Source organism: Lepidochelys kempii, chromosome 2 (assembly GCF_965140285.1).
Source record: "Lepidochelys kempii isolate rLepKem1 chromosome 2, rLepKem1.hap1, whole genome shotgun sequence".
NCBI classification, from domain to species: domain Eukaryota; kingdom Metazoa; phylum Chordata; order Testudines; family Cheloniidae; genus Lepidochelys; species Lepidochelys kempii.
In genome coordinates, this window is record NC_136381.1 from 194,613,917 (window position 1) to 194,632,044 (window position 18,128).

Genomic DNA, 18,128 nt, shown 5'->3' on the forward strand with positions numbered 1-18,128 from the left:
TAAACTGGGAGGAGTGGTAGATACGCTGGAGGGGAGGGATAGGATACAGAAGGACCTAGACAAATTGGAGGATTGGGCCAAAAGAAATCTGATGAGGTTCAATAAGGATAAGTGCAGGGTCCTGCACTTAGGACGGAAGAACCCAATGCACAGCTACAGACTAGGGACCGAATGGCTAGGCAGCAGTTCTGCGGAAAAGGACCTAAGGGTGACAGTGGACGAGAAGCTGGATATGAGTCAGCAGTGTGCCCTTGTTGCCAAGAAGGCCAATGGCATTTTGGGATGTATAAGTAGGGGCATAGCGAGCAGATCGAGGGACGTGATCGTTCCCCTCTATTCGACATTGGTGAGGCCTCATCTGGAGTACTGTGTCCAGTTTTGGGCCCCACACTTCAAGAAGGATGTGGATAAATTGGAGAGAGTCCAGCGAAGGGCAACAAAAATGATTAGGGGACTGGAACACATGAGTTATGAGGAGAGGCTGAGGGAGCTGGGATTGTTTAGCCTACAGAAGAGAAGAATGAGGGGGGATTTGATAGCTGCTTTCAACTACCTGAAAGGGGGTTCCAAAGAGGATGGCTCTAGACTGTTCTCAATGGTAGCACATGACAGAACGAGGAGTAATGGTCTTAAGATGCAGTGGGGGAGGTTTAGATTGGATATTAGGAAAAACTTTTTCACTAAGAGGGTGGTGAAACACTGGAATGCGTTACCTAGGGAGGTGGTAGAATCTCTTTCCTTAGAGGTTTTTAAGGTCAGGCTTGACAAAGCCCTGGCTGGGATGATTTAACTGGGAATTGGTCCTTCTTCGAGCAGGGGGTTGGACTAGATGACCTTCTGGGGTCCCTTCCAACCCTGATATTCTATGATTCTGGCCTGTAGAATGTGGAGTTAGAGAGCTGCCTAGCAGCCTCTTGTTCATATTCCAACTTATTCATGATGACGACAGCACTTCCTTTGTCAGCCTTTGAGCACTCAGCGGCTCACAGTCCCTGCTCCAAAGTGTTTTGTCTTGACTAGGAAAAGCAATCAAATTTAGCTAATTGGGTGTCAGCTAAGCCTGACCTAAACTTGACTGCTTTTCCTAGTCAAGAGGAACCCAAAGAGTGTACAATCTAAACTTAACACGGCACAACTAATAAGGTTATTAAACAGGAAAGGACAAAGGTGGGGACAACATCATCACCTGGTTATTCAATGGTCCTGAGCCAATGAAGTCAATGTGTGTTCTTCAGGCATCAAGGCCTACAAGTATGTACAAAGCTCAATGCTTTGGTTCTTTTTTATTTTGTCAGTCAGTTACTCCTGCTTCACTTCTTGAAGTCCTCATCTTAGAAGTCACTTTTAGGAGAGAGGTGAATGTGGTAAAGGATGAAAAAACCCATAAGAGTTCACAAGTTAATGAATAAAACTTGTTCTTGAACTTTTCACATTCCCCACTGAGATAATTTAAAAGAATGTTAACATTTTTTCACTATGTGCCCCAATGTTTGTAATTCGTTTATCACAGCCTCTGGTAGTGGGCTATACCCTGATGTTCTGTCACTCAAATACAGTTATGGATGTCAGTCTAGTTGCACAGACAACTTCTATTACCAGACTTAGTTGTGCATTCTCCCGAGTAATTTATGAGTGCTTAGCATAGGAGACTGTGCACTCAAGTAGAAGACAGCCCTTCCCCATCTCATTCTTCTAGTGTATCTGCTGCATGATGAGCAGGGTGGCAGCTAAGGCTTTCAAGACCTGACTCAACTCAACAAAACATGACATTTTGGATTAAATCCTTCTCACCTTACCCACATGTATAATCCCCTTGAAGTTGATCAGTCTACTTGCATTAGCAAAGTGATCTTACAGGATTTGGTCTGTGGTGTGCAACACCTTGGATGTCCTGGAAAAAAATTAGCTTCCACAGCTTGGTGTGGAAACAAAATACATTTTTTGTGTGTGAATGCTAAATTGGAACTCTTTTAAATCAAAGAGAGAACCAGCTAATTCTCATGGGTAAGACACCATACTCTGTTAAGTGTGATTGGTTGGAAATTCTGTGCAGAGGTAAAGCACCTCTCCAAATTTGTCTGATCATGTACCAGTACAGCAGCTGCAAGAGACATCAGCACAGCTAATATTTGATGACATAATTAATTAAAGATTATGTCATGTATGTATTATGTCAAAAGCTATTGAAACCTCCAGGAATACATCCAACCAAAATTGGCAACCCTACTGATAACCTTTGATAACTTATTGACCTTATAGCAGTGAAATATGATGCTCACAAGCAGTTTTAGTCTTAAATGCGAAAAAGGTTTTTGATAGGGTAGGTCGGTGGTCTATGTCATATCCTACAAAAATTTGGACTTGGATCTGTGCTTAGTTCTGCGATCGAGCTGTTTCTATTCTCACCCAGTCTCTCACATCACAGCCAACAACGACCTCTGGTATTTTCAGCCTTTTCAGGGATACTAGGCCAATGGTGCCCTTTGTCTCTGTTACTTTTTTGATTTGGCTCCTGAGCCCCTGGCAATAGCTGTTGGAGCTCGTCCAGACTTCCTAGGGCTACAGCTCTGTTCCATGGAGTACGACTTGATCTTATATATTGATGATGCTCTTTTGCATATATCCAAGCCAACACCCACAATTCCAGCCCTCTTACGATTAATTAAAAAATGTGGATCAATATCTGGTTTCAAAATTGATAATTCTTCTTCGAGTGCTTGTTCATGTCCATTCCACATTAGGTGTGTGTGTGCTGCGTGCACGAGAGTTGGAAACTTTTTCCCTTAGCGGCTCCCATCGGGCTGATGGGGGGGCCCCCTGAGTGGCACCACTGCGCCGTGCATATATACCCCTGCCAGCCCGACCCCATCCACTTCCTTCTTACCGTCTGTGGTGGCGTTGGAACAACCTCTCTCTCTTGTATGAGAGCAGTCCCTTAGCCTTTCTCAGAGTTAGATAGCTGTTATCAGTTAGTTAGCGTACCTTTATTGTGGACACCTAAGTGATTAGGGGCTTGGAGGCTTCCAGCACCCACCCCGGGCCGCGGGTCATTCCGCAGGCCCATGGGTTTAAGGTTTGTACCACGTGCCGCAAGCCTATGCCAGTTAGTGACCCCCACGACTCGTGTCTACGTTGTCTGGGGGAAGAGCATCAAACTGAGCGGTGTAAGATGTGCAAGGCGTTCAAGCCAAGAACAAAAAAAGAAAGAGACTTTTGTTTGAAGCAGTTGTCGATGGAGGCCGCATTGCAGCCACCGTGCCCGGAGCACACAACATCGGCTCCGGCTACCTCGAGAGACCCGCCATCGGCTAAACACCGAAAGCTGTCGGCCCCAGAGCACCAGACTAGGCCCTGGCACCACTCGTCCTTCCCGGTGCCGCCCACGGCGCAGCCGGAAGGGTGGTGCGGACGTTCCCCGCGTCGGAGGCTGGCGCCTTCCAAGACCCCGAGCGCCGATAAGAGCGGGAAGGCCGCTGTACCGGTGCCGGCACGGTGGCTCCGGCACCACAAATCCCACCAAGCCCAGGCCTAAGTGAGCTCAGTGTGGACGATGGGGTCGAGGACATAATGGATCAGCCCTCCACGCCTGGCACCTTTGAGGCGGCGAAGGACCTCATTGAGCTGTCTGGAGCAAGCCCCCTCCCATTCAGGGAGAATCCTTCAGCACCCATGCCACAGGTGCCGTCAAGGGGTAAGCCGGCAATGGTGTGCCGTTCAAGGGCACCATCCCGGCATCGCTCCTGGAGTTGGTCCTGGTCGAGCGCCGCATCCGCGGACTCCCAGTTACCTGCAGCTCAGAGGGAAGTCACGGTACCGGGAGTGGGTCGGCATGAGGCAGTAACGGAAGGGGCACGACACTCTCTCCGGCACCACTCAGAGACCAGCACCAGGAGGAGTTGAGACGGCCCTTGCAGGAGGACTCCCGCAGACGCCGATCCCATTCGGTTAGGAGCCGCTCGTCGATCTCCCGCTGGCACAGATCGTTGGCACTGCTGTGGCCTTCGCGGTCGGCGTCACTGCAGTCCAGCGCCGACTCTGGCCCTTACAGTTACTCACACCATGCTCCGGAGAGCAGGGACCCTCGGATGGGTTGGCACCCCCAATGGGGGCCGCCAGGTCATTGGCCCTTCTGGACTCCTTGGGCCTATCAACAGCGCCAAGGGGCCCTGTCCAGGGTGAGCTATTCGGTGCAGCAGTCCCGGTCCCTGCACCGATGCCGCCAGAAGCTACAGTATCCAGGCCTCCAGGATCCCCCAAGGATAAACTGGAGAGTCCAGCACCAAGTCTGGTGCTGCCCCAAGGTCTCCCGCCCCGAGCCGGAGCCCCCTCCGATGGGAGAGGGGGAGCAGGAGGACCAGCCAGAGGGGGCTGAGCATCTACTAACCTCCTCGTCATCCCCGGATGAGGTGGGGGCGGGTACAGCGGTGTCTGGCCCTCCACCGATAGACCACAGAGCCCACCAGGAGCTACTGCGTAGGGTCACCCAGAACTTGGGGTTGCAGGCCGAGGAGATGGTTGAGCAGGAGGACCCCATGGTGGACATTTTGAGCCGTGAAGGTCCATCTAGAATAGCGCTCCCGCTTATTAAGACCATCCAATTGAATTATAAGGCTATATGGCAGACTCTGGCCTCCAGCGCTCCAACAGCCAAAGGTGTGGAGCGCAAATACTTTGTCCCGTCAAAGGGCTACGAATTCTTGTTCTGCCACCCAAGTCCATGCTCCCTGGTGGTCTCGGCGGTGAACGAAAGGGAGCGCCATAGACAACGGGCCCCGGCCCCTAAGGCCAAGGAGGCAAAACACTTGGACCTTTTTGGCAGAAAGGTGTACTCATCAGGGGACCTTCAGTTGAGGATTGCTAACCATCAGGCCATCCTCAACCGGCTTAATTTTAACTCCTGGGTGGTGGTGAGGAAGTTTAAGTACAACCTCCCACAAGGTTCCCAACAGGAGTTTTACGGCCCTGGTGGATGAGGCAAAGCAGTAGCTAAGACCTCTCTCCAGGCCTCTCTGGATTCAGCAGACGTGGCGGCCAGAACATTCATGTCGGGGATGGTCATGAGGTTCTTGGCATGGCTTCAGGAGTCAGGCCTGCCGCCTGAGGTCCAGGATATGCTTCAGGACCTCCCCTTTGAAGGGTCTGGGCTCCTTTTGAACCAGACAGACACGAGGCTGCATAGCACTCAAGGACTCGAGGGCTACGCTTAAGTCGCTGGGTATGCACACCCCGGTGATGCAGAGGAAGCCCTTTAAGCCGCAGCCTCCCCCTCAGCGCCAGTACCAGCCTCGCCATAGGCATGAGCCTTACCATAGGCAAGGCAGGGATAACAGGCGATGGTGCAATAACAACAACAATAATGCACCGGGTCAGAACCAAGGTCAGCACAAATCCCAGCCGGGCACTAAGCCAGGCTTTTGAAGGTGCGCTCGGGGACAGCATACCAGACCAGTCACCAGATCTGTCCCTTTGTTTCCTGAACCGCCTGTCCCGTTTCTCCTGTGCATTGTCCAGCATTACGTCGGACCTATTGGGTCTTACGCACAGTATGGAACGGGTACTCACTGCAATTCTCTTCCCTCCCTCCCACCCCCCTTCCCTGTCCCTCTTCAGGGACCCCTCTCACGAGCATCTCCTAGAGAAGGAGGTTCGCTCGCTGCTAGAGGTGGGGGCCGTGCTACACGGCCTAAAGGGGAAAGGTTTCTACTCCCAGTACTTCCTCATACCCAAGGCCAAAGGGGGCCTTCGTCCCATTTTAGACCTTTGCGGGCTCAACAAGTTCCCGGTCAAGGCCCAGTTCCGCATGGTCTCTCTGGGCACCATCATCCCTTCCCTGGATCCGGGGGATTGGTATGCCGCCCTCGACATGAAGGACGTGTACTTTCATATCGCCATCCATCCAGCACATCGGCTGTTCCTGCGCTTCACCATGGGCCAAGAACATTACCAGTTTGTGGTTCTCCTGTTCGGTCTAGCCACAACCCCCACCCCCCCCGGGTGTTCACGAAATGCTTGGCGGTGGTGGCGGCTTTATTATGGAGGCAGAGGATCCGGGTTTACCCGTACCTCGACAACTGGCTCCTGACGGGTTGATCCGAAGCGGAAGTGCGGGGCCACATGGAGGTGGCCCTGAAATTGTTCCGTGAGCTGGGGCTCCTGGTCAACGTCCCCAAGTCCACTCTCGTGCCAATGCAGAGAGTGGAATTCATAGGGGCGGTCCTGGATGTGGTGCAGGACAGGGCAAGCCTTCCAGTATCCCGATTCCGGGCTATCCAGCAAGTGGTGAACTTCCTACGCCAGTTTCCAACGACAACGGCCAGGTGTTGCCTGCGGCTGCTGGGCCACATGGCAGCATGCACGCACACGGTCAGGCATGCCAGACTGAGACTCAGGACTCTGCAGGCATGGCTCACTCGGGTGTACCACCCAGCACGGACCCCCTGGACTTGGTTGTGACAGCCCCAAGGGACGTGCTGGACTCCCTGCTGTGGTGGCAGTCCCAGCCAGTGGTTTGCGAAGGCATTCTCTTTGCCGCCCCACAACTGGACCTGATGCTGGTGACGGACGCGTCAGACCGCGGATGGGGGCTCACCTGCAGGACCTCAGGACTCAGGGCTTGTGGTTCGGAGCAGAGCGGTCACTCCATATCAATGTGAAGAAGCTCAGGGTGGTTCATCTCACCTGTCAGACCTTTCACGCCACTCTGAGCAGTCACAGCCTGACAGTTCTGACAGACAACACTACTGCCATGTTTTATATAAACAAGCAGGGCGGGGCCCGTTCCTCGCCGCTCTGTTGCGAGGCTCTCCTCCTCTGGGACTTTTGTATAGCCCATGCCATTCACCTCGAGGTGTGTCTCCCGGGGGTGCGAAACGAGCTGGTGGACTACCTCAGCAGGTAATATCGCATGCATGAGTGGACGCTCAGAGCAGATGTCGTGCTTTCGCTCTTCCGCAGGTGGGGGTTTGCCACCTCGGTCAACACCCAGTGCCCATGGTTCTGCTTGTTCCAGGGCCACAGCCCGGGCTCAGTCGCAGACACGTTTGCAATCCCATGGGAACAGGGCTTGATGTATGCCTTTCCCCCCGCTCCTCTTGGTACACAAGGTCCTGCTCAAGATACGCAGGGACAGGACGGCGGTGGTCCTCATTGCCCTGGCTTGGCCCCGCCAGATCTGGTACACAATGCTCCTAGAGCTGTCGATGGAGGCCCCAGTAGTCCTGCCCCTACACCGGAACCTCATCACGCAGGACGGCGGGCAGCTTCTCCACCCCGAGCTGCAATCACTACACCTGACGGTGTGGAAGCTCTGTGGCTAAATGCCTTGGAGAGCCAGTGCTCCCTTCCTGTGCAGCAGATTCTGCTCGGCAGTAGGAAGCCCTCTACCAGGGCTACCTATATGGCCAAGTGGAAAAGGTTCTTGTGTCGGGGCTCACACCAACACGGTGCAGCCGTGCCCGGGCCCAGTGCAAGCCATCCTAGAGTACCTCCTGCACCTCAAGCAGCAGGGACTGGCCCCATCCTCACTCAGAGTGCACCTGGCGGCCATCTCCACCTTCCATCCGGGGTTTTCGGAGGGCTCGGTGTTTTCCCACTCAGTGATGGGACAGTTCCTTAAAGGATTGAAGAGGATGTTTCTGTACTCACGCCCCCCAGTCCCTCCATGGAACCTTAACTTGGTCCTCTCTAAGCTCATAGGACCCCTGTTCGAGTCCCTCGCTACCTGCTCCCTCCTCCACCTTTCCTGGAAGGTGGCATTTCTGGTGGCCATTACCTTGGCCAGAAGGGTGTCTGAGGTGAGGGCCCTCACCTCTGAGCCACCGTATTCAGTGTTTCACAAGGATACGGTGCAGCTCCGACCGCACCCCAAGTTCCTCCCTAAGGTGGTCTCGCAATTCCATTTGAGCCAGGACATTTGTCTGCCAGTGTTTTTTCCAAAACCCCATACGGACCCAAGTCATTGCAGCCTACACACCCTGGATGTCCGTCGAGCGCTGGTGTTCTATTTGGAGCACACCAAGCCCTTTCGTAAATCCATGCAGCTATTCGCGGCCGTAGCCAAGAGGATGAAAGGCCTCCCGGTGTCGGCGCAGCGGATCTCGTCTTGGATTACAAGCTGCATCCAGGCGTGCTATGAGCTCACAGGTGTTCTGGCCCCAGTGGTCATGGCCCACTTGACCAGGGCGCAAGCGACTTCCACGGCTTTCCTGGAGCAGGTCCCGATCCAGGAGATCTGCAGAGCAGTCACCTGGTCCTCGGTGCACACCTTCACGACCCACTACGCGGACAACCAACAGGCCAGAGAGGACATGGCAGTGGGCAGAGCGGTCCTCCGATCAGTTGTTCAGTGACTCCTACCCTCCTCCAGAGATAAGCTTGTGATTCACCTAATGTGGAATGGACATGAACAAGCACTCAAAGAAGAAAAGATGGCTACTTACCTTCTCGTTAACTCGTGTTCTTTGAGATGTGTTCACGTTCATTCCACCACCCACCCACCTACCCCTCTGTCGGAGTCGCTGGCAAGAAGGAACCAGAGGGGGTTGGGCTGTCAGGGGTATATATGCCCGGCACAGTCGCGCCACTCAGGGGGCCCCACGCCAGCCCGACGGGAGCCGCTAAGGGAAAAAGTTTCCGACGCTCATGCACGCGGTGCGCGCACACCTAATGTGGAATGGACATGAACAACACATCTCAAAGAACAACAGTTACGAGAAGGTAAGTAACAGTCATTTCTACTGGAGATCATCAGAACCATGCATTATTTGGAAACAAACAAGCTGGAAGTAATTTACCTTTTTGTACTTTTCATTCTGTTTCTTTATGAAAATCAATAATATATTGTGGGATATATATTGGTGGCAAAAAAAATAATGCAGTTAAATCTGTAGCAAATAATTATCACCTGTTTCACATCCACCCAAAAGACAATATAGTCCCCATTCTTGTATTTTTCCAGTCATATTATTTGCAGTGGGACTTCTACTCAGTTATCTAACTTACCTTTTGCATAGAATAGCTATGAAAAGTTATTGTAACTTAATAACAGGTTTTATCATATCCTAAAGCAATCAAAATAACTGCAACACTGAAGTGGTGGAGATTCTGAGAAACAGTATATGTTCAGTGGTCTCTTCGTAATAAACCCTAAAACAGTTTTCAGAATGACCATAACTTTATAATGAAAACACTGAACTTTTAGTGATTAGAATTTTCTCATATAGTAAATTTTAATGTCACACACACACACACAGGCTTGTATCTTTCTTCCGCTATTACCACCTTTACAACTCATTGTGGGTCAATTAAAATGTGAGTTCGGTGAGGATTATGGCAATAATAAATGTCTATTGCTTGAGTTTCCATTTGAGGCAGAAGTGCTGAGGAAAGAAAACTGGTGAGAACAGATTGTAGTAGATATTCTTCACAACTCTTTTAAAGCAAGATGTGTTTTTAACATTACATTACTTGAATATTAAACTCTGAAATATGGGGCCTAATTCACTATTGCAGTTTTACCACAGTTTTAACGTCCCTGGAAGCTTTTGGAGGTACACCAGCATAAAATGTGAGTAATGCAGTGGTGAATCAGGCCCTTGGTGTCTAGCTATGATTTTAATAGTATCTCTATCTTTCTGCTGTACTGGTATTCAAGGACAGTGAGTAAACAGAGGGATCCTCTAACCCCCCTGGAAGCATTAGGGCAGAACTCCATAGCACTCTGGAGTGCTAGGAAATATCTGAACTAGTTCATTAGCAGGCCATATCATGCTTCTAAAGCGGCATGGTTTGCAGGTTTAGGGTGTTGTTCTACCACAGCTAGTCAGCATGCTTGCTACCATAGCCACAGTACTCTGCTTAGAGCATACTTTGTTCCTCTTGCTCAAAGGAACAGCGAAATGTAGTCCATAGCCCGTATCACTGATCTACCTTACAAAACCTGGCCTGGTCAGCTCCCCTTGATTTGCTTTGCTTTGCTTTGCTTTCCAGGGTAGGAATTAGCCTTTCCCATGGCCAACTCTCTTCATTGTTTCTTCTTGTGTGTATTAAAATAATTATTGCTCTTTCTTAAAGGGGAGTGTGTTCACTTTCCACTTCGTTCCCATTCAGTTGGATCTCTGTGTGGATCACAGTTCATCCCTAATGCGGGAATTATGAACATGAAGAGGCTTTTAATATGTCAGTTATGCTTACATATGTCTTTGAGAGTGAAACAAAGGTACTAGGGTGAGATCTCAAAATATTTCTGAGCATTTTTTTTAAAGTTAAACTTGGAGGATTCCAAGGAAATTAATGCGAGTAGTGAACACAGCACACGGTATTGCATGTCTTTCTGGTGCCACTCAAAACTAGCTGTCAAAATTCCCCATCAAGCAACACTGTAGCCTAGTAATTATGCGCATCTATTGGCTAAGCATCCATTCTTTCTCAAAAATGTCTTGTGCCAATCTCTCTTCAAAGAAACACATATCTCATCTGGGTGTCTGCTAGCTGGCCACAACACACCTCCCCAAGGGAGATCCCTCTGATAACACAATATTAAAGACAGGGATTTTTTTTTTTAACCACTGTCACACAAGCAAAGATGCCTATTATCATTTTTATAGCCAACGTTAACAAAAGCTGCTTGCACAAAAGAAAATTAAATGTTAACATTGCCGGAAGCTGTGATGCCGGGGACTCATTGTCATTTCTGCTGAAATACTGCGGCTCATGAACTTCACTTAGAATCATAGAATATCAGGGTTGGAAGGGACCTCAGGAAGTCATCTAGTCCAACCCCCTGCTCAAAGCAGGACCAATCCCCAATTAAATCATCCCAGCCAGGGCTTTGTCAAGCCTGACCTTAAAAACTTCTAAGGAAGGAGATTCTACCACCTCCCTAGGTAATGCATTCCAGTGTTTCACCACCCTCCTAGTGAAGAAGTTTTTCCTAATATCCAACCTAAACCTCCCCCACTGCAACTTGAGACCATTACTCCTTGTCCTGTCCTCTTCTACCACTGAGAATAGTCTAGAACCATCCTCTCTGGAACCACCTTTCAGGTAGTTGAAAACAGCTATCAAATCCCCTCTCATTCTTCTCTTCTGCAGACTAAACAATTCCAGTTCCCTCAGCCTCTCCTCATAAGTCATGTGTTCCAGACCCCTAATCATTTTTGTTGCCCTTCGCTGGACTCTCTCCAATTTATCCACATCCTTCTTGTAGTGCGGGGCCCAAAACTGGACACAGTACTCCAGATGAGGCCTCACCAATGTCGAATAGAGGGGAATGATTACGTCCCTCGATCTGCTGGCAATGCCCCTACTTATACATCCCAAAATGCCATTGGCCTTCTTGGCAACAAGGGCTCACTGCTGAGTCATATCCAGCTTCTCGTCCACTGTCATCCCTAGGTCCTTTTCTGCAGAAAAATTCCTGGACGCTCTGTTTTTAGTATGTTTTGTCAGATGAGTCATTAGATGCTGATTAAAACTAAATGCTAGGTGATTTTCCATCTTTAGAAGACGTTAGCTCACTTGTTTGCAACCAACAGATTTGTGCTATAATAAATATTCATCGGGGGTACACCATATGTAGTAGTATATGGCTTTTTTAAAAAGATGCTTTATTGTATTCTGTAATGCTTAACTTCTGTTGATTATATTTCTGCCCACTAATGGTCAACAAGTTTGTAAAAGAACCAAGAGAGAAACTGGAGACAGAGAATAATATAACCCTCTATTGGTAATTAGGCTGAAAGCATAAAACATGACTCCTTCCAAGTCTTGTCTTCCAGACATTACATTACTTTGCATGTTGAATGACTACAGTTAGCCAGACGCATCCTTTTTCCGTACAAGAGGCCAGCTGGATTTAAAGCTCAGCTTAATGGCTGTGGTACAGCTGGCCCTGTGTGACCCTGTGTCAAGCTTCTAGTTTCAACCGTAAAGAACTCTGAAGTCTGATGAGTTGGATTCAGTTTTCTCACTGGCCTGGTAACAAACTTGCTAGCCCTGTGAAGGGGAAGAAAAAGATCTTGTGTGAGATAATGTTGTTGTTGTTCTGAGGGCTTTGCAATGTAAATGGAAATACCTTGCATGCTTATTATTCCTAGGACTTTTTTTTTAAAACAGTTGCAGTCTATGAGGGATATAATTTAAAATTTTTATGCTGGTCATGATTAATATCTGGATTCAACAGAACTGAATAATCTTGCTAATTGTTGATGTTGTCTTGCCTGCTTGGAGAAACCAGTGTCTCCCTGCTCTGTAGAGGCTGTGAAGACAAGTTTTATTTTTACTATTGGAAGTGACTTAACAGATCACAGGCTCTTCTTATTGATTAGAAAAGGTCAAGCTCTATTAATTAATCTAATAATGGGTGGCAAAAATTTGTTTTCCTCCTCTCTTCCCTTCCATCCCCCTGATTTTTCTAACTTAAAAACATTTTGAATCATAGATGTGGCCACTGGAGAGAATTGTTGGGAACATGCCTCCCCACAACTCATTCCATTATAAGGCTCTCACCTACAGCAACCACTACTTTCCTAATACTTCAAATATTGAGAAGTGCTGTATATAATATAGAGGTGCCCCTAAGTATTTCAGTTTTTGTATATGTTCTTGTTTGCTGTAGTAACTGACTGATATCTCTGGCTGGATCAGAAGTAAGGAATGTGGGCACTTGCCATTCTTTGCCACATAACACTTAGATGCACTGGAAGAGTTGACCTGCAACATCTGTGCTTTTGCAGCCTTAACAACTCTAATGCCTAAAGCTGCCAAGTGCTGAGTGTTTTCAATTTCCATTAAAGCCTTTCAGAAGCAACTAGGGCACCTAGCAAGCTCAGGCTTCTTAATTGGGCAGAGACTGTCGGTATAGAATCATAGACCCATAGGGTTAGATGGGACAATAAGGGTCATCTAGTCTAACCCCCCTGCAAGATGCACAATGTTTTGACCAATGGCAATCCAGCCTCCTTTTGAAAGCCTCTAGTGAAGGAGCTTCCACAACCTAGGAAGTCTGTCCCATTGTCCTACTGTTCTTCCAGTTAGGAAGTTTTTCCTGCGATTTTATCTACATCTGCTATGCTGTAGTTTGAACCCATTGCCTCTTGTCTTGCACTCTGTGACTAGAGAACAACTTTTCTCCACCTTTTTATGGCAACTGGTCAAGTATTTGAAGACTGTTATCATGTCCTACCTCAGTCTCCTCTGTTCCAAACTTAAACATACTCAGTTCCTTCAGCCTTTGCTCATATGGCTTGCATTCCATCTCTTTTGTTGCTTGCCTCTGGATCCTTTCCAGTTTCTCTACATCCTTTCTGTACATCGGTGACCAAAATTGGACACAGTACTCCAGCTGTGGCCTAACCAGCCCTGAGCGGTAATATCAGTTCCCATGATTTGCAGGCTATGCCTCTGTTAATGCAACCTAACATTGCATTTGCTCTTTTTGCAACAGCATCACATTGCTGACTCATGTTGAGCTTGTGATCCACAACTCCCAGATCCTTCTCAGCAGTGCTGCTGCCAAGCCAGTCTCCCATTTTGTATTTGTGCATTTGTTTTTTCTTCCCTAAGCATAGCACCTTACTTTTGTCTTTGAATTTCATTTTGTTGATAGCCCAGTTCTCCAGTTTATCAAGATCTCTTTGAATTTTAGCTCTGTCCTCCAATGTATTGGCAACTTTAGTAGCTTTGTATCCTTTGCAGATTTGATCAGTATGTTCTCTATTCCTACATCCAGGTCATTAATAAAGATGTTAAACGAGAGGTGGGCAAACTACAGCCCGCAGGCCACATCCAGCCTGTGGGACGAGGGTGACCAGACATCCCGATAAAATCGGAACTGTCCCGATATTGAGCAGTTTGTCCCGCATCCCGACCGAAGTACGGTCTGGACACCATTTGTCCCGATCTTTTGTTTTGGGCGTGTCTTTTTTTTTTTTTCTTCCTTATGTGGCTGATGGGCTTCGGCGGCATTTAGGTGGCGGGTACTTCTTTGTTCACTGGCAAGATTTGTTTCCCGCCACTGAACGTACCGGGTGCGTGTAACAATTGAAAAGGCGCTCCCCCTGCGATGGTCCCGATATTTTGTATTTAGCATCTGGTTACCTGATGCGGGACCCTCCTGCCTGGCCCCTGAGCTCCTGCCCGGGGAGGCTCGCCCCTCCCCTGCTGTCCCCCTTCCCCCACAGCCTCTGGGCGGCAGGGCTATGAGCTCTTGGGGCAGCACAGCTGCAGAGCCCGGCCAGACCCGGCGCTCTGTGCTGCGTGGTGGCAGCAGCGTGGCCCGGCTCCAGCCGGGTGGCCCGGCTGTAGCACCTCCAGCCACCAGTGCTCCAGGCAGCGCGGTAAGGGGGCACGGAGCAGGGAGGGTTGAATACAGGGCAGGGGAGTTTGAGGTAGTGGTCAGAGGGCGGGGGCGGGGGTTCCGGGGGGAGCAGTCAGGAAGGAGGGGGGTTGGATGGGGTGGTGGGGGGCAGTCAGGGGCAGGGGTTCCGGGGGCAGTCGGGGACAGGGAGAAGGGGTGGTTGGATGGGGCAGTCAGGAATGAGAGGAGGGGTTGGATGGGGTAGCAGGGGACAGTTAGGCGCAGGGGTCCGGGGGTGTGTGAATGGGGCAGGGGTCCTGGGGGGGAGGGGTGGGACCCCCTCCCTTAACCGGCCCTCCATACAATTTCTGAACCCGATGTGGCCCTCAGGCCAAAACAGTTTTCCTGCCCCTGTGTTAAACCACACCAGACCCGGAACAGATCCCTGTGGAACCCCACTTGAGACCTCCCTCCCATCTGACATAATTTCATTAATAGTTACTCTTTGTTTGCGGTTGTTAAACCAATTCTGTATCCACTTAATGGTAGTTCCACCAAGCCCTCATTCTCCAGCTTACTTATCAGAATGTCATGTGGGACTGTGTCAAAAGCCTTGCTGAAGTCCAGGTTTATTATGTCCACTGCATTCCCCCTAGCCACCAAACCAGTTACCTATCAAAGAAAGAAAGCAATCTGGTTTGGCATGATTTGTTTTTAGTAAATCTGTGCTGGCTGCTAGTGATCACCCCTTCATCTTCCAGATATTCACAAATTGAATGTTAATAGCTTCCCAGGTATCAAAGTCATGCTGACTGGTCTATAGTTCCCAGGTGCCTCCTTTCCCCACTTTTTAAAGATTGGCACTACGTTCGCCTTTCTCCAGTCTTCCAGGACCTCTCTGTTTTGTGGTGATGTGGATAAAAGTTTGGTAGAGACCTGTCTGAGAGGCCTTATACATTATTAAAATTGCTCAGTAATCCAAAGGATTTGAACTCTGGATGTAGAAGGGTAATGTGTTAACCCACTGTGCTACTTTGTTGTTGTTCTTTGCCTCGTCCCATCAGTCAGGGTCAGTGGCTCTTGTTCTTCGTCTCCAACCTTTCCAGTTGAGTGCATCATGTAAGCTGAGACTGACCTTCCTCATGTCCTCCTTCAGCACCTCGAACCATCTTTTTCTGTATCTTCCTCATGGTCATTTGTCCTATGACTGTTAGATCTTGTAGTCTTCGACCAACATATCCCATCTCATTGTCTCACATGACGGAACCATCTTAGTAGATACTCCCTCGGCTTTTCTGTGATGGGGGCTACTTGCATCATGTCTCTTATCATTTCATTGCATAGCTTCTCAGCTCTCATTTTACCCCTGTCCACCTGAGCACTCTCACTCAGCAGCCAGCATTCTGACCCATACATCATGGCTGGCCTAAACATGTTCTTATGTACATATGGCTCTTTAGTTTACTTGGCAAGAAAACACCTGTCTACCCCTCCATTTTCACCATACAACACCTAAAATCCATGTCCACATTCCCATCATAGTTCAACACTGAACCAAGTTATTTTAATTGTGGCACAGACTTTAACTCTTATCTGCTTTTACTGGCTTCTTCTCATCCCTCTCAAAAAAGCATCACATGTATTTAGTCTTTTGTTGGTTGGTGTGTAAACCATTTTCTTCTAATGCAGCCCTCCATCATTCTAGCTCCCTTTCCACTTCGCATTTATCTTCGCGACACCACATAATATACTCAACATAATGTTGTCTGTTGTAAGTTATGAATTTTTTTCATTTTGGGTATTAGTTTGATTTTTGGCTCTTATTCCTTAGACATGCCTGTTCCTCTTTTTTGCCCTCCTCTGAAAACTCAGGACATATCATGCTTTGTTCTGTATTTTGACAATTAATTGCATTTATTTATCACCGCAGAATTGGAAGAAAATACAGCATCGCTAGCTTGTTGTACTCCCGCTTTCTTGCTAACTTTTGCTCTCACCTTCAGTACTCACACTGCAAGGCTGACAACATTAAAGGAAATCTTTAATTTAAGACTAATAAAATGATGCTAGCTTTAGTCTGTGAAACACCATGTATTATATATGATAGAAAAACCGGTGTGTGGTGTGGTTAGTAAAGCTATGATGACTGAGAGCGAAATTCATGTGTGACACTCAGCTGACGGAGAGAGGAGCTGGTGCTAATATGGATTTCAATTTATTATGACAGTGGGCAGAACAGATCACATCTCAATGGTCAGTGCATGGAACAGTTATTAATTACAGACTGAGAAATGACTGGTATTTGTATTTACCCTCCAGACTTCAAAAAAGTGCAGATTAGGAAAAGGGATCTCAAAAGCCTAATGAAGGAGTATAGCCTAGGGATGAGTATATTGGTATGAATAAGACCACAGAGCCGAACGAGGTATTCCATGCCCCTGGAGCGATGCAGAGGTATGTTTGTTGAGAGCTGCACTGGGGAGTAGAAGGTGCCGATGCAAGTTGTAGCTGTGGAAATCTCTTCGCATGTGGCCGGGAAGCATGTTAACGGTTGGCAGTTCTTTATTTGTTTAAACCGATTCCTTTTCTCCCTACGCCATCAACGCTGACTATTTATACATTTATATAAAACTAGGTACACTGGCTCCATCCCCTCCCCCACCTTTCTGCGACCATCTGCCATCCCCTCCATCACCCCCAAACAGGCAGAGTGGAATGTCAGACACAGCTGACATGCCTCTTGAAGAATGCTGAGACAACTTCACCCAGGCTGCACAAAGACTTAGATGATTTTCTTTACATGATATATGGGCAAGATTTAAAGGTGTTTATTAGCTCCAAGTGACCATCTCTTTGAGATGCTGAGCTTGGGGGGAGGGGAGAGAAGAGCCATAGACCAGGCTCCTTAATGATATTCTAGAACAGTCTGTCACTTCAGTTTATGTGCCTGCATCGACAGTCTAAGGATAGCGCCACTGTTGTCTGATTGTACATAGCCGCAAGGAGCCTGCTGCATAGGGAGCTGATTAATAGATGCAGAAAGATTCAGACCAGTGACTTCTTTTTTTCCCCCTGCTTGATTTTTTTTTAGTAGTAATTTCTCTAAACAATAAACAGGCAATCTTGCAAGGGGCCATAGATTTCTGTGGTGCAAGCCAACTTGTGTATATGCGAATATTCTCTGACAAAGGCTGTACAATGGAGATGGTAGGATTCAGTTATTCCTCCACAGATATAGAGAGAGAGGAAAAGCAGTCTACTTTAACACAGAGAGAAAGCTAAGTAACACGAATATTCAAAGCTTCTATCTCTGGAAACTTATTCTTCCAAAGCTAAAAAATATTAGGCTTCTTTAAACTTCCAGAAAATGGAATAGCAATCATAAAAATACGTCGTCCTAGAATTTTAGAGCATTTTGAAAGATTTAGTAGTTGCCTCCTGTAATTGTCAAACAATCTGATATTATGAACAAAAAAAAAATCCTCTGCTATTCAGGTACTAAAATGTGATACACGCCTCACTTATTGGACCACAGATGTCTGTACAAATGTGAATAGCGTGTACCATATATAGACTTTTTTAAAGTCATTGTTTGAATATTACCACCCTCAGTTATTGCAAATTGCAAAGTCTGTTTCCCAAAATGAAAGCTGCTCTCATGCAAGGAAGATTCAGTGCTTTAGAATATTTCATGTTGTCTACATTAGACATTAAGCTCCAAGTCTGTAAAACAGACTGTGGGGAGAGCGCAAGCTCTGCAATGAATCCTAAGTGTTGTTTTGCTGCTGGATCTGACCTGTGTCAGTTTTTTATTCAGTAAGAGATTCTTTGT